Raw genomic sequence first — 24,943 nt, 5'->3', positions numbered from 1 at the left:
CGGAGCTTGAAAAATCAGAATTTCCCTATAAAATGAACGAGCTTCTGCCGAGTTCAACCATCCCCAATATCAATCTCTCTCTGATATAATATATATATATATATATATATATATATATATATATATATATATATATATATATATATATATATATATATATATATATATATATATATATATATATATATATATATATATATATATATATATATATATATATATATATATATATATATATATATATATATATATTATATCAGAGAGAGATTGATATTGGGGATGGTTGAACTCGGCAGAAGCTCGTTCATTTTATAGGGAAATTCTGATTTTTCAAGCTCCGCGAGTCGTGGAGTTTTAAGCCTGCAAACTCCGCGAGTCGTGGAGTTTGAAAATCCAGCTCACACAATTTTGGAACCTTGCTTGTCGACATAATTTATATATAAATATAAAATATAAATAATTAATATAATTATTTATATATTATATTATATTCTTGTGCATAGTAGACTTGTAATTTTTAGTCCGTTGCGTCGGGCGTTGATAGTTGACTCATGTCCCGGTTCCGAATTTTCGAACGTCCTTGCGTACAATTTAATATCATGTACTTTGCGTTTTGTAACTTGTACTCTTGTCATTTTGAGACGTTTCTCATCAATAAATTGAACCACTTGGATTGTATCTTGTACATTTGAGCTTTTTGGACGTTTTTGTCTTCAAATCTTCGTTTTCGCCTTTTGTCTTCGCACTTATTTATTTAAACAATTACAATGAAAATATAATACAATTACATATGAAAACCTGTTATTTAGGAGGGATATTGCTATGAAATATATGTTCCTTTTTAGTCTTATCAGATATATATTTATTATATCATTTAATTATTACTTATGATTTAATTAACATTTTAATTAAACTTATGATTAATAATACTTTTCTAATTAATGGAAAATACTTATGATAAGTATTAAAATTATATTATAAGATTATTATTATAAGACTTATAATAAAGATTAATTAATTATTTAATTATTATAAGGCTTAGTTATTATTTAATTATAATTTAATTATTAAATACTTATGCTTTAATAATTATAATTAGAAACTTATGATATGATTAATAATCCATTATTTATTAATAATACTTATGATATGATTTAAAATTTAAAATTTATTATTAATTAATAATACTTATATTATGACTAATATTTAATTAATTAATTAAATACTTATGTTATATTAATTATATTATTTAAACTTATATTAACTTTAATAATTCATTTTAATTTAATTAAACTTATGGTATGACATAATTAGATATATTTAACTTTAATAAACATTATAACTTACATTATTATTACAACTTACACTTTTAAAATTAACGTTGACTATGTTTGACCAAGGTTGACTTTTGAGTTGACTTCCAGTTGACTTTGACTTTCAGTGACTTTTGTTGACTTTCTAAATAAGGAAACTTTCCTAACTTAAAACTTTCTAAAAATAGAAACTTTCTAAATTTGGAAACTTTCCAAAAATAGAAACTTTCTAAAATAGAAACTTTCCAAAAATAGAAACTTTCCAAAAATAGAAACTTTCCAAAAATAGAAACTTTCCAAAAATAGAAACTTTCCAAAAATGGAAACCTGCTAAAAAATAGAAACTTTCTAAAAATAGAAAGTGTGTCCGTACGCTGTTCCAATCAAACCGATGCACGTTGAGTATTGTTCTATGACTACTTGCAACATGTACAATAGCTATCATACTAAGACTTGACCTAAGTTAGTTATTTATATTGACCTGCTTTATTTATAGGTCGGCGTTGTGATCATTCCTGATCACTTTACTTCGATTGCTGTTCGCTTATATGTGTGGTTAGTTCGTTTGCTATTAAGGTGTGTTATAGTCCCATTTTTCTATTTTAAATCTTTTGGGATGAGAATACATGCAATTTATTTTATATTTTGGACACATGTGGATGTTGGTTTAAATTATTCATTGTGAGTTGAACAAAAATATTCCCTAGTCTGGTAACTGTAATCACTGGTTTCTACTGGTGAACGCGAATCCTACGGATAGATCTATCAGGTTTGACAACCCCATTTCGAGCTAGTCGCGCTAGCAATTTATAATCGGAATGTTTAGTACTTCGTAATTTGTTGTAGATACACTTGTTCGGTGTATATTATTTATTGTATTTGGCAAGGGTAAATAAATGGTTAAGTGGTTACCAGGTGGTTCACGGTAAATGGAATAATGTTTTTATATGTTTTCTAGCATATAATTTTGTGGTCCAAAAAGGAGTTTTTATGTTTTCAAACATAAATTTTTACGGTTTAAATTAAATATTGTTTGCAATATTAAACCTATAATTCACTCAACATTTTTGTTGACACTTACTCGCATGTTTTATTCTCAGGTTCATGATTGATTGCTTCCGCTGTGCTTAGAGAGTCTGCATTTTTATGATGGCAGCTTTTGTTAAACAATAACTTGCATTCTATTTTGATACATTTAATAGTGGATGCTGTTGACTTTGTTTTGGTCAACTTTTGGTTAAGTAATAATGTATGGTTTTTCTAAACTTACATATTTTGATAGGTTTCCTTTATAGGAAATCATTTTTAAATAAAGAATGCAAGGTTATTTATCAAATTCATATAGAGTTATGATCAAGTTGTGGGACCAAGATAACGATGGTCGTCAAGTGTACTTTGACGGGTCGTTAAAGTTGGTATCAGAGCGTTGGTTGTAGGGAATTAGGCTGCATTGATGTCGTTACCCGAGTCAATAGGGTGCATTAGTGAGTCTAGTCTACAGCCCGACCTATAATATATTATTATATGTGATTATTTGTATCATATTGGTATGTATATAGTTTTCATATACGTACATCTCCTTCATATGTTCTGAATCCGGGAGGAACTTACATTCCGATTTAAACGTATCCTCCGACTCATGCGAGTTTATCTTTTATAAGAACACGTCGGTTAGTGAAACCGAGGAATGCCATTCTTGACTTCTGGAATTTTTGACATTTCTATGTCATGTATTATGGTTATGTATATAACGTTTGAATTATATTACGTGAGATGTCATTCTTGACTTCTAAATCTCGGCATTTCAATGTCAGCTATTATGTTTAGGTATATAACATTCTTGTTATATTACGTGCCTTTGTGTTGTTGTGCCTATGTGCTTCGGTTTTTGAACCGGAAAATGTCATTCTTGACTTTTAGAGATTTTTGGTACTTCGAAGACATTTTTATGTCATCGTTACTCCTATCCATTACTTTTGATATTTTTGTCTCTTATGCTATCCTTAGCACACTGTTTAAGAAATTGTTTTAGAGAAAGTGTGTGGAAATTCGAGGTTGATCGTGTGTCCTGACCTCATGTAGTGCTATTGGAATGGAACTATGAATTAGTGAAATATAATGGTGTCAGGACAACGTGATTATATTACGTTAATTCATAAAGAAGTCCCAATATTGTGACATGAGGAATAGAAAGCGAGCCAAAGGAAATTTTTACGCTACTCGTTCAGAAATTCCGATGTATTACATAGGTAGGGAAGATACTCATTTTCTTAATTGTTGAGATACGGGAAACTCGTTTTATCCCATGCTTTTATCATTCATAACTCGCTTGTTAGCAACAGCTTCGCTCGGGAAGAGTTTTGGCCCAAGGACTTATGTCCTGATAATAGTCAAAACAATATTTAACTCATTGGTTTTCATGACCTTGTAACATTTGTTGGTCAAATGTCGTACGATGATTAAAGTCCTCTACTCGATCTTCTACGATCTTACTTCAACTTGTAACCTCTGAAATACATGTACTCTGTTTATCATCGGGAGTTTTACACATTCGTTTAATTGGGCGGTTTTCACGGGATTTATGGGCGAATAGAAGTAATGAAATATTTTGTTATGTATACAATTTATAAAATCGTATATGTACGTATGGATTCAAATGAATAAATTTACCTTTACCTATTTTGGCTAGTATATACTAAATCATACCTTCAAAATTATTTTAAAACCACTCATTTATTGAGCTGTTTGATTAAGTCAATTTGTTTTATAAAAAAATGGTACACGTTGTACATACTTCTAAATTTATTAAGAACTTCGTTCCGTTTATGTTGTCACATCAAACGTTTAAAGCTTTTTCAAAACTCCTTTGATTAATTTTATCAAATTTTCGCATTACTCTACAGAGTGTTTGGATCACAGTTCTTCTCATCCTCGGTTTAAGGATGAAACTTACCATTAAGTTCATTGATAGAAACTCTTACTGTGATGACCCGGAAAATTCTGACCAAATTTAAACTTAATCTTGTATGATTAACGTTTCTGACACGATAAACAAAGTCTATGAAGTTAAATCTCAAAATTTTGAACTGTTCAATTAATCTTCGATTGTTTTCAACGAAACGGAAACAATTATATATAGATACATATACTATAACTTGAAAACGTAACAAAGTGTTGAGGATATGATACTGTGCATTAAACTTATTGGTTTAATTATCTGATTGATATATTTAACTACAGAGTTAAAAGATTATGCCAAACGATTCAAGTAAAAGATATTTACCGAGTCTCTTAAGAATTATGATATTATTACGAGTCTCTGTTGAGAGGTCCACTTGATTTGAGAAATCATTCATTTTAACGGTATTCGGAATAAATGGTGAATTATTTGTTTAAATAACGTAATTTGGACACATACAATAATAAGGAATATTAACTGTTAAGAATTAATTATATGAATAACTTGCGATACGTATTTTAAAACGTGTTTATAAATATTGAGAATAGATATTAACTTGGTTATGAAACGTTTGATAAATACTATTATATTAATAAATAACGAGACAATGATTTATAGAAGTAAATGACCAAAATACTCTAAAGTTTAAGATATACTCTGGGTGGTATAATTTAGGGATAATTTAAGGCTATATTTTGACAAAGGTACGTGTCCCAAAATGAAAATTACAAGTTTTCTCAGTGTACGAAGGGACACTCGAAAAACCGGAACCGGGACATAAGTCGCGTAACAACGTACGACTTATCGGAACAAAAATTACAAGTTAACTATGCATGTGAATTTAATATAATATATAATTAATTATATAAATTAAATATATTATATATATTATTAATTATTATGTCGACAAACAAAAATACAAAAATATGTGAGCTGGATCTGACGGCCATGCGATCGCATGAGAAATAGGCATAAAACCCATGCGATCGCATGGGCATCAGAATCAGGAATTATGCCTATAAATACCAGGTTTCTGCGCGAGTTGTTTTACACATATATTACTATGTGTAAATTTATTTATTTAAATTATTATTATTATTAGTATTATTATTATTATTATTATTACTAAGATTATTATTATTTATTTTATTATTATTAATAGTATTATTATTATTATTATTAATTATATCACTTAAAATACTACGACGAGGTCATGAGCGTGTCATTTTCAAAATGGGTTTTCAAGTTGGATAGAGCTAAGGAAACTATGGGTTATTACTAAGGAGGTTATGGGTATTGTTCGAGAGTTTTGCTCGTAAGTCAAACCTAGTGTTTATCATCTCCGTTACTTCTACGTACTATCCTACAATATTGAATCTCAATATTGATACGTAATCACTCATATTTTATCTTTTATATATTAATTGTGTATCCATGTCTAGTGCTCGAGTATATATATTTATACATACGTGTATGCTAAATTTCGTCGTTAAACAGTTTATAATAGATCATTAATTAAATACATATATTACTGGTAAAAGGTATATGATATACATGTTTTTGGAAAGCTGGCGAAAAATCAATAACTTTTCATTTAGATATCGAATAATTTCGATGAACGGATAAAAAGATATGAGCAACTGAATTATGATTGAAGTTAATTGAAATTGCTTTTGAATCTACAATTAAGATTTAAACAACTTGTTTACGAGATTGATAAATTGGATTTTTGAATATTACCAACCGAGTAAATGAATCCTTATATAAGGTACGTCTCGTTTTGTTAAACTATTGTCAAAATTGACTTTTTGAAACGACTTTGGATAACTTTTATATGTCGATCTCGAGCATTAGAATTGTGATACACTATGACCTGACCTAGATTGATAGACATTTATTGACCAACATATGTTCTCTAGGTTGAGATCTACGATTCTTTGATATACCGAGTTTCGGTTACATTACGATGAACAACTGTATGTGCTGCTAAGGTGAGTTTCATAAGATCCCTTTTACTCTCTACATTTTTGGGCTGAGAATACATGCAAATGCTTTATTAACCGATATACAATATTTATATGCGTGAGTTTCATTGATCCCTTTTTAATTGCTTTTGCAATATATTTTTGGGCTGAGAATACATGCACTTTATTTTAAACGCAATGGATACAAGTACATACTAAATTCTACACTGAGTTTGAACCGAAAATCCCTTAGCTTTGGTAACTAGTAACTGCCAGTTATAAGAACTGGTGGGCGCGAGTAGTAGTATATGGATCCATAGGGCTTGATATCCCCGTTCGAGCTAGAGCACTAGCCTTTTAACGGACGTATGCTATTTGAGAAGCGTACACGTTGGTTTGCGTGTATTATTAAGAAGATTATACAAAGGGTACAAATTATATATACGTTAAGTTTAGTTACCAGGGTGCTCAATTTCGTAGAATATTTTGATAAACGTTCCTGGATGAAACAACTGAAATCTTATGATCCATCCTTATATACAGATTATGCGAAACATACAAACTATGAACTCACCAACCTTTGTGTTGACACTTGTTAGCATGTTTATTCTCAGGTTCCCTAGAAGTATTCCGCTGTTTGCTTATATGATAGACAAGCTTTGTGCATGGAGTCTTATATGGCATATTTTTCAAGAAAACGTTGCATTCACCAATTCATCATCATGTACCTTATTTTGACTGCATTGTCAACGGAAGTACTATTGTAAACTATTATATACAGTGATTGTCTATATGTAGAAATCATCAGATGTCGAAAACCTTTGATTTAAATATTCATTTATGGTATGCCTTTTCAAAAGAATACAATGTTTACAAAACGTATCATATAGAGGTCAAATACCTCACAATGAAATCAATGAATGACGTGTTCGTCCATATGGATTTGGTGCGATCGTCACACTTACGCCACTTTGGATGATGGTTTTATAAAATTTGTTGGAAAGTCTTTACGCTCATAAAATTTTCCCTCTTATGGTTGGACATGGCCGAAACACGGCCCGATAAATCAATTTTCTGGGATACGCTCGGTGGTCACCCTATTGTAGAAAAGGCGCTAGGTGGGTTTCTACCCCAACTGTTGTTATAGTGGGTATCATGGATATATATTACACTAGACCGTTTGAGGAGTTTCTACTCTCAATATTCGCTGTCAACCGCAACACCCTCGTAAACATCAATCCTAGGATTCAATACTTTGAGGTGCACGAAATTATTTTTGGAGATTCATCCCACCTGGAGTCGGTCATTCTTTATAACCCATGATTCGCGTTCTTTTCATCCGCACATAAATTTAAGAATATGGATGAATCCTAGATATCCTCGCTCATTGATCAAGGGAGTTCACTCTCGTTGAAATATCACACCTTTCGTACATCTTCCTTTCGAAAATGTAATGAAAATTTACTTTGAAATCCATGATCCTCGTTATCTCCTTTGAGAGAATTGCCTTAAATATCTATGCCACCGATGTGCCTACTCCTTGTTGCAACTATATTTCATTCATCCCAGTTCGTCCCCTTGGAGAGCTCCTATTTTGTTTGTTAAGAGGAAAGATGGTTCGTTTCGTTTGTGCATTGATTATCGTGAATTGAACAAGCTTTACTGTTAAAAACCGTTACCCTCTTCCGAGAATTGATGATCTGTTAGATCAACTTCAAGGTTCGTCCGTTTATTCTAAGATTGGTCTTCGTTCCGGTTATCACCAATTGCTCGTTAAAGAAATTGATATTCTGAAAGCCGTTTTCCGTACCCGTTATGGTCACTGCGAATTTCTTGTTATGCCGTCCGGATTGACTAACGCACCTGCTGTGTTCATGGACCTCATAAATTGTGTGTAGCTCATATCTGGATAAATTCGATAACGTTTTCATCGATGATATCCTTATCTATTCCAAGAAGTGATCAAGAGCACGAAGCACGGCGTTAAAGAAATTGATATTCTGAAAGCCGTTTTCCGTACCCGTTATGGTCACTGCGAATTTCTTGTTATGCCGTCCGAATTGACTAACGCACCTGCTGTGTTCATGGACCTCATAAATTGTGTGTAGCTCATATCTGGATAAATTCGATAACGTTTTCATCGATGATATCCTTATCTATTCCAAGAAGTGATCAAGAGCACGAAGATAAGTTCTTGATTTGTTAAGAAAAGAAGAGATGTATGCTGAATTTTTCTAAATGTGCGTTCTGGTTGAAAGAAGTTCAATTCCTTGGGCACGTTGCTATTAAACAGGGAATTCAAGTTGATCCTGCTAAGATTGAGGCGGTTGAGAAGTGGGAGATTCCGAAAACTCCTATTCAGATTCGTCAGTTCCTAGGTTTGGCAGGCTATTATAGAAGGTTCATTCAAAATTTTTCACGAGTAGCGAAACCTCTGACTGCTTTAACGCATAAGAGGAAGAAGTACGAGTGGAAGAGTGAACAAGAGTCTGCTTTCTAAACTCTGAAGAGGAAGTTAATTTCTGCACCGATATTATCACTACCCGAGGGTAATGATGATTTTATTATCTATTATGATGCTTCGTGTCAAGACTTTGGTTTTGTTTTGATGCAGCGAAAGAAAGTCATTGCTTATGCATCACGTCAGTTGAAGATTCACGAGCAGAATTATACGACCCATGATTTAGAATTGGGAGCTGTTGTGTTGGCGCTTAAGATATGAAGACATTATCTATATGAGGTCAAAAGTACAGTGTACACTGATCACAAAAGTATTCAACATATCCTTGATCAGAAACAGTTGAATATGAGGCAGCGACGATGGGTTGAGACGTTGAATGATTATGATTGCAAACTTTTATATCATCCGAGAAAGGCCAATGTGGTGGCCGATGCGTTAAGTCGTAAAGAGAGGGCTGAACCTCGTAGGTTTAGAGCCTTGAATATGACAATACGAACTAACTGTAGTGACCCGAACTTTTCCATGTTTTTATATATATTAAATGAAATTGTTATTTACATGATTAAGTGTTTTCAACATATTAAGCAATCAAACTTGTTAAGACTTGATTAATTGAAATAGGTTTCATATAGACAATTGACCACCCAAGTTGATCGGTGATTCACGAACGTTAAATCTTGTAAAAACTATATGATGACATATATATGGTTATATATATAGTTAACATGATATTATGATAAGTAAAAATATCATCAAGTATATTAATAATGAACTACATATGTAAAAACAAGACTACTAACTTAATGATTTTGAAACGAGACATATATGTAACGATTATCGTTGTAATGACATTTAATGTATATATATCATATTAAGAGATATTCGTACATCATAATATCATGATAATATAATAATTTAAAATATTATTTCATATTATAAATATTGGGTTAACAACATTTAACAAGATCGTTAACCTAAAGGTTTCAAAACAACACTTACATGTAACGACTAACGATGACTTAACGACTCAGTTAAAATGTATATACATGTAGTGTTTTAATATGTATTCATACACTTTTGAAAGACTTCAAGACACTTATCAAAATACTTCTACTTAACAAAAATGCTTACAATTACATCCTCGTTCAGTTTCATCAACAATTCTACTCGTATGCACCTGTATTCGTACTCGTACAATACACAGCTTTTAGATGTATGTACTATTGGTATATACACTCCAATTATCAGCTCTTAGCAGCCCATGTGAGTCACCTAACACATGTAGGAACCATCATTTGGCAACTAGCATGAAATATCTCATAAAATTACAAAAATATGAGTAATTATTCATGACTTATTTACATGAAAACAAAATTACATATCCTTTATATCTAATCCATACACCAACGACCAAAAACACCTACAAACACTTTCATTCTTCAATTTCATTCATCTAATTTATCTCTCTCAAGTTCTATCTTCAAGTTCTAAGTGTTCTTCGTAAATTCTACAAGTTCTACTTTCATAAAATCAAGAATACTTCCAAGTTTGCTAGCTTACTTCCAATCTTGTAGAGTGATCATCCAACCTCAAGAAATCTTTCTTATTTACAGTAATATATCTTTCTAATACAAGGTAATACTCATATTCAAACTTTGATTCAATTTCTATAACTATAACAATCTTATTTCGAGTGAAAAACTTACTTGAACTGTTTTCGTGTCATGATTCTGCTTCAAGAACTTTCAAGACATCCAAGGATCCTTTGAAGCTAGATCCATTTTTCTCATTTCCAGTAGCTTTATCCAGAAAACTTGAGGTAGTAATGATGTTCATAACATCATTCGATTCATACATATAAAGCTATCTTATTCGAAGGTTTAAACTTGTAATCACTAGAACATAGTTTAGTTAATTCTAAACTTGTTCGCAAACAAAAGTTAATCCTTCTAACTTGACTTTTAAAATCAACTAAACACATGTTCTATATCTATATGATATGCTAACTTAATAATTTAAAACTTGGAAACACGAAAAACACCGTAAAACCGGATTTACGCCGTCGTAGTAACACCGCGGGCTGTTTTGGGTTAGTTAATTAAAAACTATGATAAAATTTGATTTAAAAGTTAATCTTCTGGGAAAATGATTTTTATTATGAACATGAAACTATATCCAAAAATCATGGTTAAACTCAAAGTGGAAGTATGTTTTCTAAAATGGTCATCTAGACGTCGTTCTTTCGACTGAAATGACTACCTTTACAAAAATGACTTGTAACTTATATTTCCGACTATAAACCTATACTTTTTCTATTTATATTCATAAAATAGAGTTCAATATGAAACCATAGCAATTTGATTCACTCAAAACGGATTTAAAATGAAGAAGTTATGGGTAAAACAAGATTGGATAATTTTTCTTGTTGTAGCAACGTGAAAATTGGTAAGAAATCTATATTAATCATATCCTAGCTAACTTATATTGTATTATACATGTATTCTAATATGTTATGTAATCTTGGGATACCATAGACACGTATGCAAATGTTTTGACATATCATATCGACCCATGTGTATATATTATTTGGAACAACCATAGACACTCTATATGCAGTAATGTGGGAGTTAGCTATACAGGGTTGAGGTTGATTCCAAAAATATATATACTTTGAGTTGTGATCTAGCCTGAGACGTGTATACACTGGGTCGTGGATTGATTCAAGATAATATATATCAATTTTTTTCTGTACATCTAACGTTAGACAACTAGTTGAAGGTTACTAACGAGGACAGCTGACTTAATAAACTTAAAACATCAAAATGTATTAAAAGTGTTGTAAATATATTTTGAATATACTTTGATATATATGTACATATTTGTTATAGGTTCGTGAATTGACCAGTGGCCAAGTCTTACTTCCCGACGAAGTAAAAATCTGTGAAAGTGAGTTATAGTCCCACTTTTAAAATCTAATATTTTTGGGATGAGAATACATGCTGGTTTTATAAATGATTTACAAAATAGACACAAGTGCGTGAAACTACATTCTATGGTTGAATTATCGAAATCGAATATGCCCCTTTTTATTAAGTTTGGTAATCTAAGAATTAGGGAACAGACACCCTAATTGATGCGAATCCTAAAGATAGATCTATTGGGCCTAACAAACCCCATCCAAAGTACCGGATGCTTTAGTACTTCGAAATTTGTATCATATCCGAAGGGTGTCCCGGAATGATGGGGATATTCTTATATATGCATCTTGTTAATGTCGGTTACAAGGTGTTCACCATATGAATGATTTTTATCTCTATGTATGGGATGTATATTGAAATATGAAATCTTGTGGTCTATTGTTACAATTTGATATATATAGGTTAAACCTATAACTCACCAACATTTTTGTTGACGTTTAAAGCATGTTTATTCTCAGGTGAATATTAAGAGCTTCCGCTGTTGCATACTAAAATAAGGACAAGATTTGGAGTCCATGTTTGTATGATATTATGTAAAAACTGCATTCAAGAAACATATGTCGATGTAATATATTTCTATTGTAAACCATTATGTAATGGTCGTATGTAAACAGTATATTTTAGATTATCATTATTTGATAATCTACGTAATGCTTTTGAAAGCTTTATTGATAAAATAAAGGTTATGGTTGTTTTAAAAATGAATGCAGTCTTTGAAAAACGTCTCATATAGAGGTCAAAACCTCGCAACGAAATCAATTAATATGGAACGTTTATAATCAATATGAACGGGACATTTCAGTTGGTATCAGAGCGTTGGTCTTAGAGAACCAGAATTTTGCATTAGTGTGTCTTATCGAGTTTGTTAGGATGCATTAGTGAGTCTGGACTTCGACCGCGTTTACTTAAAAAATGATTGCTTAATAATTTTTTTTGGAAACTATATATTTTTAACATGTGACTATTATGTGATATATTAATCTCTTAACGCGTTTGATATTATGTGATAGATGTCTACCTCTAGAACAAGTCCCATTGACTCACCTAATAATAATGAAGAGTCAAATATAAATTGGAATGATTCGTGGACTGATTCACAAGTTCCCGAAGAGGAACTGGAAGAAGAGTCGGAACCGGAAGAAGAATCGGAACCGGAAGAAGAAATAGAACCAGTGGGAAAAATAATAAAACGGTTAAGTAGAAGAAAATCCTCAACCAACCGACCAAAGTTAATTATGGTCAATGGTGTTTCCGCCAAGGAAGCAAAGTATTGGGAGGATTACCAATTCTCCGATGAATCGGATCCCGACAAGGATTCCGATGATGTTATAGAAATTACCCCAACACAATTTAATAAGGCAAAAGAGAACAATAAGGGAAAGGGCATAAAAATAGAGAAATTTGATTCCAAACCCGATGAACTTTATATGTATCGTCAACACCCGTATTTCTTAAGTTGTGACAATAACCCGGGAACCTCTAAACCACCAGGTTTTTCTAAACCAATGTGGAAAACGACGGCTCGTATTAGGGGAACATCATATATCCCTAGAAACTTGGCAAAACAAACCAAAACCGAAGAAGAAGAAACGAGCGAGTCGGAAGAAGATAGTTGTATTCGTGTGGTGTAATATATGTAATATAGTGTGCTTATGCTTTATGATATATGTAAAAATTGCTTGTATTAATAAGTATTTTTGTATGAATCTAACTCTTGTCTATTTTACAGTATAAAAACACAAAATGGATAGACAACCCAATATTTTAAGAGACCTACCCGGAGACATGATTGATGAAATCTTGTCCAGAGTCGGTCATAATTCCTCGGCACAACTATTTAAGGCGAGATCAGTTTGTAAGACATTCGAAGAACGTTCCAAGAATGCCTTGATTTATAAAAGGCTTTCGTTCGAAAGATGGGGGATATCACATAGGGAAATCCATAAGTTACGATGTGTTTACTTTGACGCATATATTTCGGGGAACCCAAATGCTATTTTACGCAACGGGTTAAGAAATTATTTTGACTCAACATATCCGAATATAGGACTTCGTGATTTAGAAAAAGCGGCTAACATGCAACATAAAGAAGCATGTTATGCTTACGGGTTAGTAATGTTCGCTTCTCACCAAAGTGAGAACAAGAACATCAGGCTACAACTATTAAACAAAACGTTCCCACAAGTGACGGAGTCAGTAATTGGGGTAAGAAATGAGGTTTTTAGGTTATTACGAGACTGTTGGTCATTACGTAACCTTCATCTTTTTGACGACGTTACAACACATTGTCTTACTGTCGGTCACAACAGTTATGTTCCACAAAACCAAGGATGGGAAGTGGTATTAGTAAAATCAGAATGCATGACTTGTTTCTGGACGTATGAATTACATGTCTTTATTGCCTTTGCTGAACGCCTTATTTATTAACTAGAATTATCTTCGCAACTACTTTGTATCAAAGTTTTATGTGCTATATTTCATGCTATATGTAAAAAAAAGCGGTATTGTAAGTTTGCAAGTTATTGTATAAAGGTTTGAATATGAAAATTTTTTTGTGATTAGTTTTTCATATAGAATTGTAGTAGTTGAAATGGTATGTTAGCTACTAAGTATGAACTTAACGGGTAGGTACTACCCGAATTAAAGAGTATAAAATGCTAATATGAAGAAAGAGCTTTTATAAATAAGTTCATATTACGCTACGAAATACTATTGACTACTCTTGATATTCTATATGATTAACTCGTTTCATTTGACTATTTTGAAGGAAATGGCACCGACTACTCGACACACCTTGAATATGAGCGAAGAGGAATTTCGTGCCTTTCTTGCTTCAAACATAGCCGCAGTACAGGCTGCGCTACATACCAACAATAACCTTGGATCTAGCAGTACAGTAAATCGTGTAGGATGCACCTACAAAGAATTCACTGCCTGCAAACCTTTGGAATTTGATGGAACCGAAGGACCGATCGGATTGAAACGGTGGACCAAGAAGGTCGAATCGGTGTTTGCCATAAGTAAGTGTACTGAAGAGGACAAAGTGAAGTACGCTACGCATACCTTCACAGGTTCTGCGTTAACATGGTGGAATACCTATCTAGAGCAAGTGGGACAAGATGATGCTTACGCACTACCGTGGTCAGCATTCAAGCACTTGATGAACGAGAAGTACCGTCCCAGAACCGAGGTCAATAAGCTCAAGACAGAACTTAGAGGGTTACGAACCCAAGGATTTGATATTACCACGTACGAAAGACGATTCACAGAATTATGCCTATTGTGTCCGGGAGCGTTCGAAGATGAGGAAGAGAAGATCGACGCGTTTGTGAAAGGATTACCGGAAAGAATCCAAGAAGATTTAAGTTTACACGAGCCCGCCTCCATACAACAGGCATGTAGAATGGCTCACAAACTAGTGAACCAGATTGAAGAAAGAATTAAAGAACAGACTGCTGAAGAGGCCAATGTGAAGCAAGTCAAAAGAAAGTGGGAGGAAAACGGTGATAAGAATCACCAATACAACAACAGCAGCAATTACAACAATAATCGCAACAACTATCCCAACAATCGCAACTACAACAAACGGCCCAACAACAACAACAACAACAACAACAACAACAACAGCAACCACAACAATCATCCCAACAACAATAATAACCGCAACAACAACAACAACAATCAGAAGCTGCTATACCAAAGGTGTGAAAAGTATCACTCGGGGTTCTGCACCAAATTTTGCAACAAGTGTAAAAGAAATGGTCATAGCACGGCGAAGTGTGAGGTCTACGGACCAGGGGTTAACAGAACGAAAGGAACAAATGGTGTCGAAACGAGTAATGGCGGAGCAAGTAGTGTCGGAGCAAGTTATGCCAACGTAGTTTGTTATAAATGTGGAAAACCGGGCCACATTATTAGAAATTGCCCGAACCAGGAGAACACGAATGGACAAGGCCGCGGAAGAGTTTTCAATATTAATGCGGCAGAGGCACAGGAAGACCCGAAGCTTGTTACGGGTACATTTCTTATTGACAATAAATCTGCTTACGTTTTATTTGATTCGGGTGCGGATAGAAGCTATATGAGTAGAGATTTTTGTGCTAAATTAAGTTGTCCATTGACACCTTTGGATAGTAAATGTTTACTCGAATTAGCAAATGGTAAATTAATTTTAGCAGATAATATATGTCGGAATCGAGAAATTAAACTGGTTAGCGAAACATTTAAGATTGACTTGATACCAGTAGAGTTAGGGAGTTTTGATGTGATAATCGGTATGGACTGGTTGAAAGAAGTGAAAGCAGAGATCGTTTGTTACAAAAATGCAATTCGCATTATACGAGAAAAAGGAAAACCCTTAATGGTGTACGGAGAAAAGGGCAACACGAAGCTACATCTTATTAGTAATTTGAAGGCACAAAAACTAATAAGAAAAGGTTGCTATGCTGTTCTAGCACACGTCAAGAAAGTACAAACTGAAGAAAAGAGCATCAATGATGTTCCCGTCGCAAAAGAATTTCCCGATGTATTTCCGAAAGAATTACCGGGATTACCCCCACATCGATCCGTTGAATTTCAAATAGATCTTGTACCAGGAGCTGCACCAATAGCTCGTGCTCCTTACAGACTCGCACCCAGCGAGATGAAAGAACTGCAAAGCCAATTACAAGAACTTTTAGAGCGTGGTTTCATTCGACCAAGCACATCACCGTGGGGAGCTCCTGTTTTGTTTGTCAAGAAGAAAGATGGTACATTCAGGTTGTGTATCGACTACCGAGAGTTGAACAAACTTACCATCAAGAACCGCTACCCACTACCGAGAATCGACGACTTATTTGATCAACTACAAGGCTCGTCTGTTTATTCAAAGATTGACTTACGTTCCGGGTATCATCAAATGCGAGTGAAAGAAGATGATATTCCAAAGACTGCTTTCAGAACACGTTACGGTCATTACGAGTTTATGGTCATGCCGTTTGGTTTAACTAATGCACCAGCTGTGTTCATGGACCTTATGAACCGAGTGTATGGACCATACCTTGACAAGTTTGTCATTGTTTTCATTGATGACATACTTATTTACTCAAAGAATGACCAAGAACACGGTGAGCATTTGAGAAAGGTGTTAGAAGTATTGAGGAAGGAAGAATTGTACGCTAAGTTTTCAAAGTGTGCATTTTGGTTGGAAGAAGTTCAATTCCTGGGTCACATAGTCAACAAAGAAGGTATTAAGGTGGATCCGGCAAAGATAGAAACTGTTGAAAAGTGGGAAACCCCAAAAACTCCGAAACACATACGCCAGTTTTTAGGACTAGCTGGTTACTACAGAAGGTTCATCCAAGACTTTTACAGAATAGCAAAACCCTTGACTGCATTAACGCATAAAGGGAAGAAATTTGAATGGAAGGATGAACAAGAGAAAACGTTTCAGTTATTGAAGAAAAAGCTAACTACGGCACCTATATTGTCATTGCCTGAAAGGAATGATGATTTTGTGATTTATTGTGACGCATCAAAGCAAGGTCTCGGTTGTGTATTAATGCAACGAACGAAGGTGATTGCTTATGCGTCTAGACAATTGAAGATTCACGAACAAAATTATACGACGCATGATTTGGAATTAGGCGCGGTTGTTTTTGCATTAAAGACTTGGAGGCACTACTTATATGGGGTCAAAAGTATTATATATACCGACCACAAAAGTCTTCAACACATATTTAATCAGAAACAACTGAATATGAGGCAGCGTAGGTGGATTGAATTGTTGAATGATTACGACTTTGAGATTCGTTACCACCCGGGGAAGGCAAATGTGGTAGCCGACGCCTTGAGCAGGAAGGACAGAGAACCCATTCGAGTAAAATCTATGAATATAATAATTCACAATAACCTTACTACTCAAATAAAGGAGGTGCAACAAGGAGTTTTAAAAGAGGGAAATTTAAAGGATGAAATACCCAAAGGATCGGAGAAGCATCTTAATATTCGGGAAGACGGAACCCGGTATAGGGCTGAAAGGATTTGGGTACCAAAATTTGGAGATATGAGAGAAATGGTACTTAGAGAAGCTCATAAAACCAGATACTTAATACATCCTGAAACGGGTAAGATGTACAAGGATCTCAAGAAACATTTTTGGTGGCCGGGTATGAAAGCCGATGTTGCTAAATACGTAAGAGAATGTTTGACGTGTTCTAAGGTCAAAGCTGAGCATCAGAAACCATCAGGTCTACTTCAACAACCCAAAATCCCAGAATGGAAATGGAAAAAAATTACCATGGATTTCATCACTAAATTGCCAAGGACTGCAAGTGGTTTTGATACTATTTGGGTAATAGTTGATCGTCTCACCAAATCAGCACACTTCCTGCCAATAAGAGAAGATGACAAGATGGAGAAGTTAGCACGACTGTATTTGAAGGAAGTCGTCTCCAGACATGGAATACCAATCTCTATTATCTCTGATAGGGATGGCAGATTTATTTCAAGATTCTGGCAGACATTACAGCAAGCATTAGGAACTCGTCTAGACATGAGTTCTGCCTATCATCCACAAACTGATGGGCAGAGCGAAAGGACGATACAAACGCTTGAAAACATGCTACGAGCATGTGTTATTGATTTCGGAAACAGTTGGGATCGACATCTACCGTTAGCAGAATTTTCCTACAACAACAGCTACCATTCAAGCATTGAGATGGCGCCGTTTGAAGCACTTTATGGTAGAAAGTGCAGGTCTCCGATTTGTTGGAGTGAAGTGGGGGATAGACAGATTACGGGTCTGGAGATAATACAAGAAACTACCGAGAAGATCATCCAAATTCAACAACGGTTCAAAACCGCCCAAAGTCGACAAAAGAGCTACGCTGACATTAAAAGAAAAGATATAGAATTTGAAATTGGAGAGATGGTCATGCTTAAAGTTGCACCTTGGAAAGGTGTTGTTCGATTTGGTAAACGAGGGAAATTAAATCCAAGGTATATCGGACCATTCAAGATTATTGATCGTGTCGGACCAGTAGCTTACCGACTTGAGTTACCTCAACAACTCGCGGCTGTACATAACACTTTTCACGTCTCGAATTTGAAGAAATGTTTTGCTAAAGAAGATCTCACTATTCCGTTAGATGAAATCCAAATCAACGAAAAACTTCAATTCATCGAAGAACCCGTCGAAATAATGGATCGTGAGGTTAAAAGACTTAAGCAAAACAAGATACCAATTGTTAAGGTTCGATGGAATGCTCGTAGAAGACCCGAGTTCACCTGGGAATGAGAAGATCAGATGAAGAAGAAATACCCTCATTTATTTCCAGAAGATACGTCAACACCTCCAACTGCTTAAAATTTCGGGACGAAATTTATTTAACTGGTAGGTACTGTAGTGACCCGAACTTTTCCATGTTTTTATATATATTAAATGAAATTGTTATTTACATGATTAAGTGTTTCCAACATATTAAGCAATCAAACTTGTTAAGACTTGATTAATTGAAATAGGTTTCATATAGACAATTGACCACCCAGTTGATCGGTGATTCACGAACTTTAAATCTTGTAAAAACTATATGATGACATATATATGGTTATATATATAGTTAACATGATATTATGATAAGTAAAAATATCATTAAGTATATTAATAATGAACTACATATGTAAAAACAAGACTACTAACTTAATGATTTTGAAACGAGACATATATGTAACGATTATCGTTGTAATGACATTTAATGTATATATATCATATTAAGAGTTCATACATCATAATATCATGATAATATAATAATTTAAAATCTTATTTTATATTATAAACATTGGGTTAACAACATTTAACAAGATCGTTAACCTAAAGGTTTCAAAACAACACTTACATGTAACGACTAACGATGACTTAACGACTCAGTTAAAATGTATATACATGTAGTGTTTTAATATGTATTCATACACTTTTGAAAGACTTCAAGACACTTATCAAAATACTTCTACTTAACAAAAATGCTTACAATTACCTCCTCGTTCAGTTTCATCAACAATTCTACTCGTATGCACCTGTATTCGTACTCGTACAATACACAGCTTTTAGATGTATGTACTATTGGTATATACACTCCAATGATCAGCTCTTAGCAGCCCATGTGAGTCACCTAACACATGTGGGAACTATCATTTGACAACTAGCATGAAATATCTCATAAAATTACAAAAATATGAGTAATCATTCATGACTTATTTACATGAAAACAAAATTACATATCCTTTATATCTAATCCATACACCAACGACCAAAAACACCTACAAACACTTTCATTCTTCAATTTCCTTCATCTAATTGATCTCTCTCAAGTTCTATCTTCAAGTTCTAAGTGTTCTTCATAAATTCTACAAGTTCTAGTTTCATAAAATCAAGAATACTTCCAAGTTTGCTAGCTTACTTCCAATCTTGTAGAGTGATCATCCAACCTCAAGAAATCTTTCTTATTTGCAGTAAGATATCTTTCTAATACAAGGTAATACTCATATTCAAACTTTGATTCAATTTCTATAACTATAACAATCTTATTTCGAGTGAAAATCTTACTTGAACTGTTTTCGTGTCATGATTCTGCTTCAAGAACTTTCAAGCCATCCAAGGATCCTTTGAAGCTAGATCCATTTTTCTCATTTCCAGTAGCTTTATCCAGAAAACTTGAGGTAGTAATGATGTTCATAACATCATTCGATTCATACATATAAAGCTATCTTATTCGAAGGTTTAAACTTGTAATCACTAGAACATAGTTTAGTTAATTCTAAACTTGTTCGCAAACAAAAGTTAATCCTTCTAACTTGACTTTTAAAATCAACTAAACACATTTTCTATATCTATATGATATGCTAACTTAATGATTTAAAACCTGGAAACACGAAAAACACCGTAAAACCGGATTTACGCCGTCGTAGTAACATCGCGGGCTGTTTTGGGTTAGTTAATTAAAAACTATGATAAACTTTGATTTAAAAGTTGTTCTTCTGGGAAAATGATTTTTCTTATGAACATGAAACTATATTAAAAAATCATGGTTAAACTCAAAGTGGAAGTATGTTTTCTAAAATGGTCATCTAGACGTCGTTCTTTCGACTGAAATGACTACCTTTACAAAAATGACTTGTAACTTATATTTCCGACTATAAACCTATACTTTTTCTATTTATATTCATAAAATAGAGTTCAATATGAAACCATAGCAATTTGATTCACTCAAAACGGATTTAAAATGAAGAAGTTATGGGTAAAACAAGATTGGATAATTTTTCTTGTTGTAGCAACGTGAAAATTGGTAAGAAATCTATATTAATCATATCCTAGCTAACTTATATTGTATTATACATGTATTCTAATATATTATGTAATCTTGGGATACCATAGACACGTATGCAAATGTTTTGACATATCATATCGACCCATGTGTATATATTATTTGGAACAACCATAGACACTCTATATGCAGTAATGTGGGAGTTAGCTATACAGGGTTGAGGGTGATTTCAAAAATATATATGCTTTGAATTGTGATCTAGCCTGAGACGTGTATACACTGGGTCGTGGATTGATTCAAGATAATATAAATTAATTTTTTTCTGTACATCTAACGTTGGACAACTAGTTGTAGGTTACTAACGAGGACAGCTGACTTAATAAACTTAAAATATCAAAATGTATTAAAAGTGTTGTAAATATATTTTTAATATACTTTGATATATATGTACATATTTGTTATAGGTTCGTGAATCGACCAGTGGCCAAGTCTTACTTCCCGACGAAGTAAAAATCTGTGAAAGTGAGTTATAGTCCCACTTTTAAAATCTAATATTTTTGGGAGGAGAATACATGCAGGTTTTATAAATGATTTACAAAATAGACACAAGTACGTGAAACTACATTCTATGGTTGAATTATCGAAATCGAATATGCCCCTTTTTATTAAGTCTGGTAATCTAAGAATTAGGGAACAGACACCCTAATTGACGTAAATCCTAAAGATAGATCTATTGGGCCTAACAAACCCCATCCAAAGTACCAGATGCTTTAGTACTTCGAAATTTATATCATATCCGAAGGGTGTCCCGGAATGATGAGGATATTCTTATATATGCATCTTGTTAATGTCGGTTACCAGGTGTTCACCATATGAATGATTTTTATCTCTATGTATGGGATGTATATTGAAATATGAAATCTTGTGATCTATTGTTACGATTTGATATATATAGGTTAAACCTATAACTCACCAACATTTTTGTTGACGTTTAAAGCATGTTTATTCTCAGGTGAATATTAAGAGCTTCCGCTGTTGCATACTAAAATAAGGACAAGATTTGGAGTCCATGTTTGTATGATATTATGTAAAAACTGCATTCAAGAAACATATGTCGATGTAATATATTTCTATTGTAAACCATTATGTAATGGTCGTATGTAAACAGTATATTTTAGATTATCATTATTTGATAATCTACGTAATGCTTTTGAAACCTTTATTGATAAAATAAAGGTTATGGTTGTTTTAAAAATGAATGCAGTCTTTGAAAAACGTCTCATATATAGGTCAAAACCTCGCAACGAAATCAATTAATATGGAACGTTTATAATCAATATGAACGGGACATTTCACTAACCTCGCTAGGCAAATTCTTGAGGCACAACAAGAAGCCTTGAAGGAGGAGAATTTCGTAACAGGAAGGTCAGAGACTTGAGTAAACAGTTAGAGGTACGAACCGATGGTACTCGGTATTTTGCGGGATGCCTTTGGGTTTCGAAGTTTGGTGATCTGCGACAACTTCTTCTAAAGGAGGCTCATAAGTCTAGGTACTCTATTCATCCGGATTCAGGAAAGATGTATCATGATCTTAAGGAGCTGTATTGGTGGCCTCATTTGAAGGCTGATGTGGCTACGTATGTGGCTAAGTGTTTGACATGTGCTAAGGTTAAAGCTAAACATTAGAACCGTCAGGACTTTTGGTGCAACTTGAAATTCCCGAGTGGAAGTGGGAAAGCATTACAATGGATTTTATTACGAATTTACCGAGAGTTGTGGGTGGTTATGATACATTTTGGGTTATTGTTGACCGACTCACAAAGTCAGCTCGTTCCATGTCAATTAAGAAAACAGATTCGATGGAGAAACTTACTCTTTTGTATTTGAAGGAGATTGTTTTGAGGCATGGTGTCCCTGTATTTATTATTTCAGACCGAGATAGTCGATTCACATCGAGGTTTTGGCAATCCTTACAAGATGCTTTGGGAACTAAATTGTATATGAACACTGCATATCATCCACAGTCAGATGGTCAGAGTGAAAGGACCATTCAAACGTTGGAAGACATGTTACAAGCATGCATCATTGATTTTGGTAATGGGTGGGATAGGTACTTGCCGTTGGCTGAATTTTCTTATAATAACAGTTATCATGCAAGTATTAAAGCCGCACCGTTTGAAGATCTGTATGGTAGAAAGTGTAGGCCTCCTATCTATTGGAATGAGGTTGGGTATGCTCAACTCACATGTCCATAAATTATTCATGAGACTACCGAAAAGATCGTACAGATTAAGGAAAGTTTGAGAACCACCAGAAGTAGGCAAAAGAGTCATGCCAATAAGAGAAGGAACCATATTGAATTTCAGGTCGGTGACCGTGTTATGTTGAAGGTATCACCTTGGAAAAGCGTGGTACATTTTGGAAAAAGGGGAAAGTTGAATCCTCGTTTTGTTGGACCATTTGAGATTATTGAAAGAGTTGGACCGTGGCTTATCGTTTGAGATTGCCACAAGAACTCGGTGCTGTTCATGACGTTTTCATGTATCGAATTTGAAGAAGTGTTTGGCCGAGGCCGATGAAACCATTCCTCTAGATGAACTTCATGTTGATAAACAACTCCAATTTATTGAGGAACCTGTTGAAATTATGGATCGAGAGGTTAAGACTCTCAAGCAAAGTAGAATTCCTATCGTTCGAGTGAGATGGAATGTCAGACACGGACCCGAGTTCACTTGGGAACGTGAAGATCAGATGAAGCAGAAGTATCCACATTTGTTCTCAGATGCCGAGACAACCCCTGCACCTGCTTAAATTTCTGGACGAAATTTCTGTAACGGGAAGGTACTGTAACGACCCTTCTTTTTCCGTTATCTTTTACCGTTAATTATTTAACGACCGTTAACTGTTATTCGTGCCACGTCATTTCTATGACCTATATTATTATTTTTGTAATAATATATTAATTATTATGTGTTATATGAATATTTGTATTCATATCTTTAATTGTACGTTTCTACGTGTCGCGGATTTCTATCCGGCGAATCTTTTCGGTTTTCAAACCAACGGTCGAGCTTTTGGGATTTTAAATCCTAATTATTTAAAATATGATATTTTAATGTCATATATTTATATATAGTGTTTATATATATTTTTCGTCGCGTAATTAATATCTTTCCGAATAATTAATCACGTAATTGTGTTTTCGCGTTCCGGGCTTCGTTCGGGCATTCAGGCCACAAGAAATGAACATAAGATCAAAGTGGGCCAAGGGGCCCACCTCCATGCAAAAATTCGGCCGAATATGGCCTTGCTCCCCTCATATTTTTATTTTAGCAATTTATTTCACACTTACACATTTATTTCCTAAAACCTAATTTTCCCTCAAGAATTTTTCTCTCCCTCCTCTCCTTTTCTTGTTTTGACCGTCCACCATCATCAAAATCATCATCATCACCATTTGTTCATCAAATATAGCTTGGCTCATTCAATTGGTTGCATAATCGGATTGCTCTCTCCATCCTCTACGCGATTGTATCAATCAATTCTTGATTAGGGTATAAACCCTAACCCTAGCTTTTCAATTTTTCTTTAATTTTTCTGTATTTTGATTATATTTTAATAGTATGATGATGATGATTACTTGTTGTTGTAATGGTGTTTGTATGCATAGAATTACTCATAAACACATGTTTTCTGTTTGATAAAATTGGGACAGCAGCTATTTCGTGTATTTATGATATTGTGACTGTTATAAAAGTTAAAATAAAGTATCTAGATGAGTTCCTCTCATCAAGACATTAATTTTAGACTCCGAATTCATGTCGTTTCGATTCCCGGAGCCCTAGATATGATCAAAGTGGTATTTTGTTAAGATTGAAATGTGATATTGGTATGAACCAGGTTTGGTCCGACTTTGTGACCATATTTGGTGAATTTAGGGTGTGTTAGTGTGTTAGGATCAATTATGGG

This window comes from Rutidosis leptorrhynchoides, chromosome 2, assembly GCF_046630445.1.
Source record: "Rutidosis leptorrhynchoides isolate AG116_Rl617_1_P2 chromosome 2, CSIRO_AGI_Rlap_v1, whole genome shotgun sequence".
Lineage (NCBI taxonomy): Eukaryota > Viridiplantae > Streptophyta > Magnoliopsida > Asterales > Asteraceae > Rutidosis > Rutidosis leptorrhynchoides.
This window is presented reverse-complemented; position numbering follows the sequence as displayed.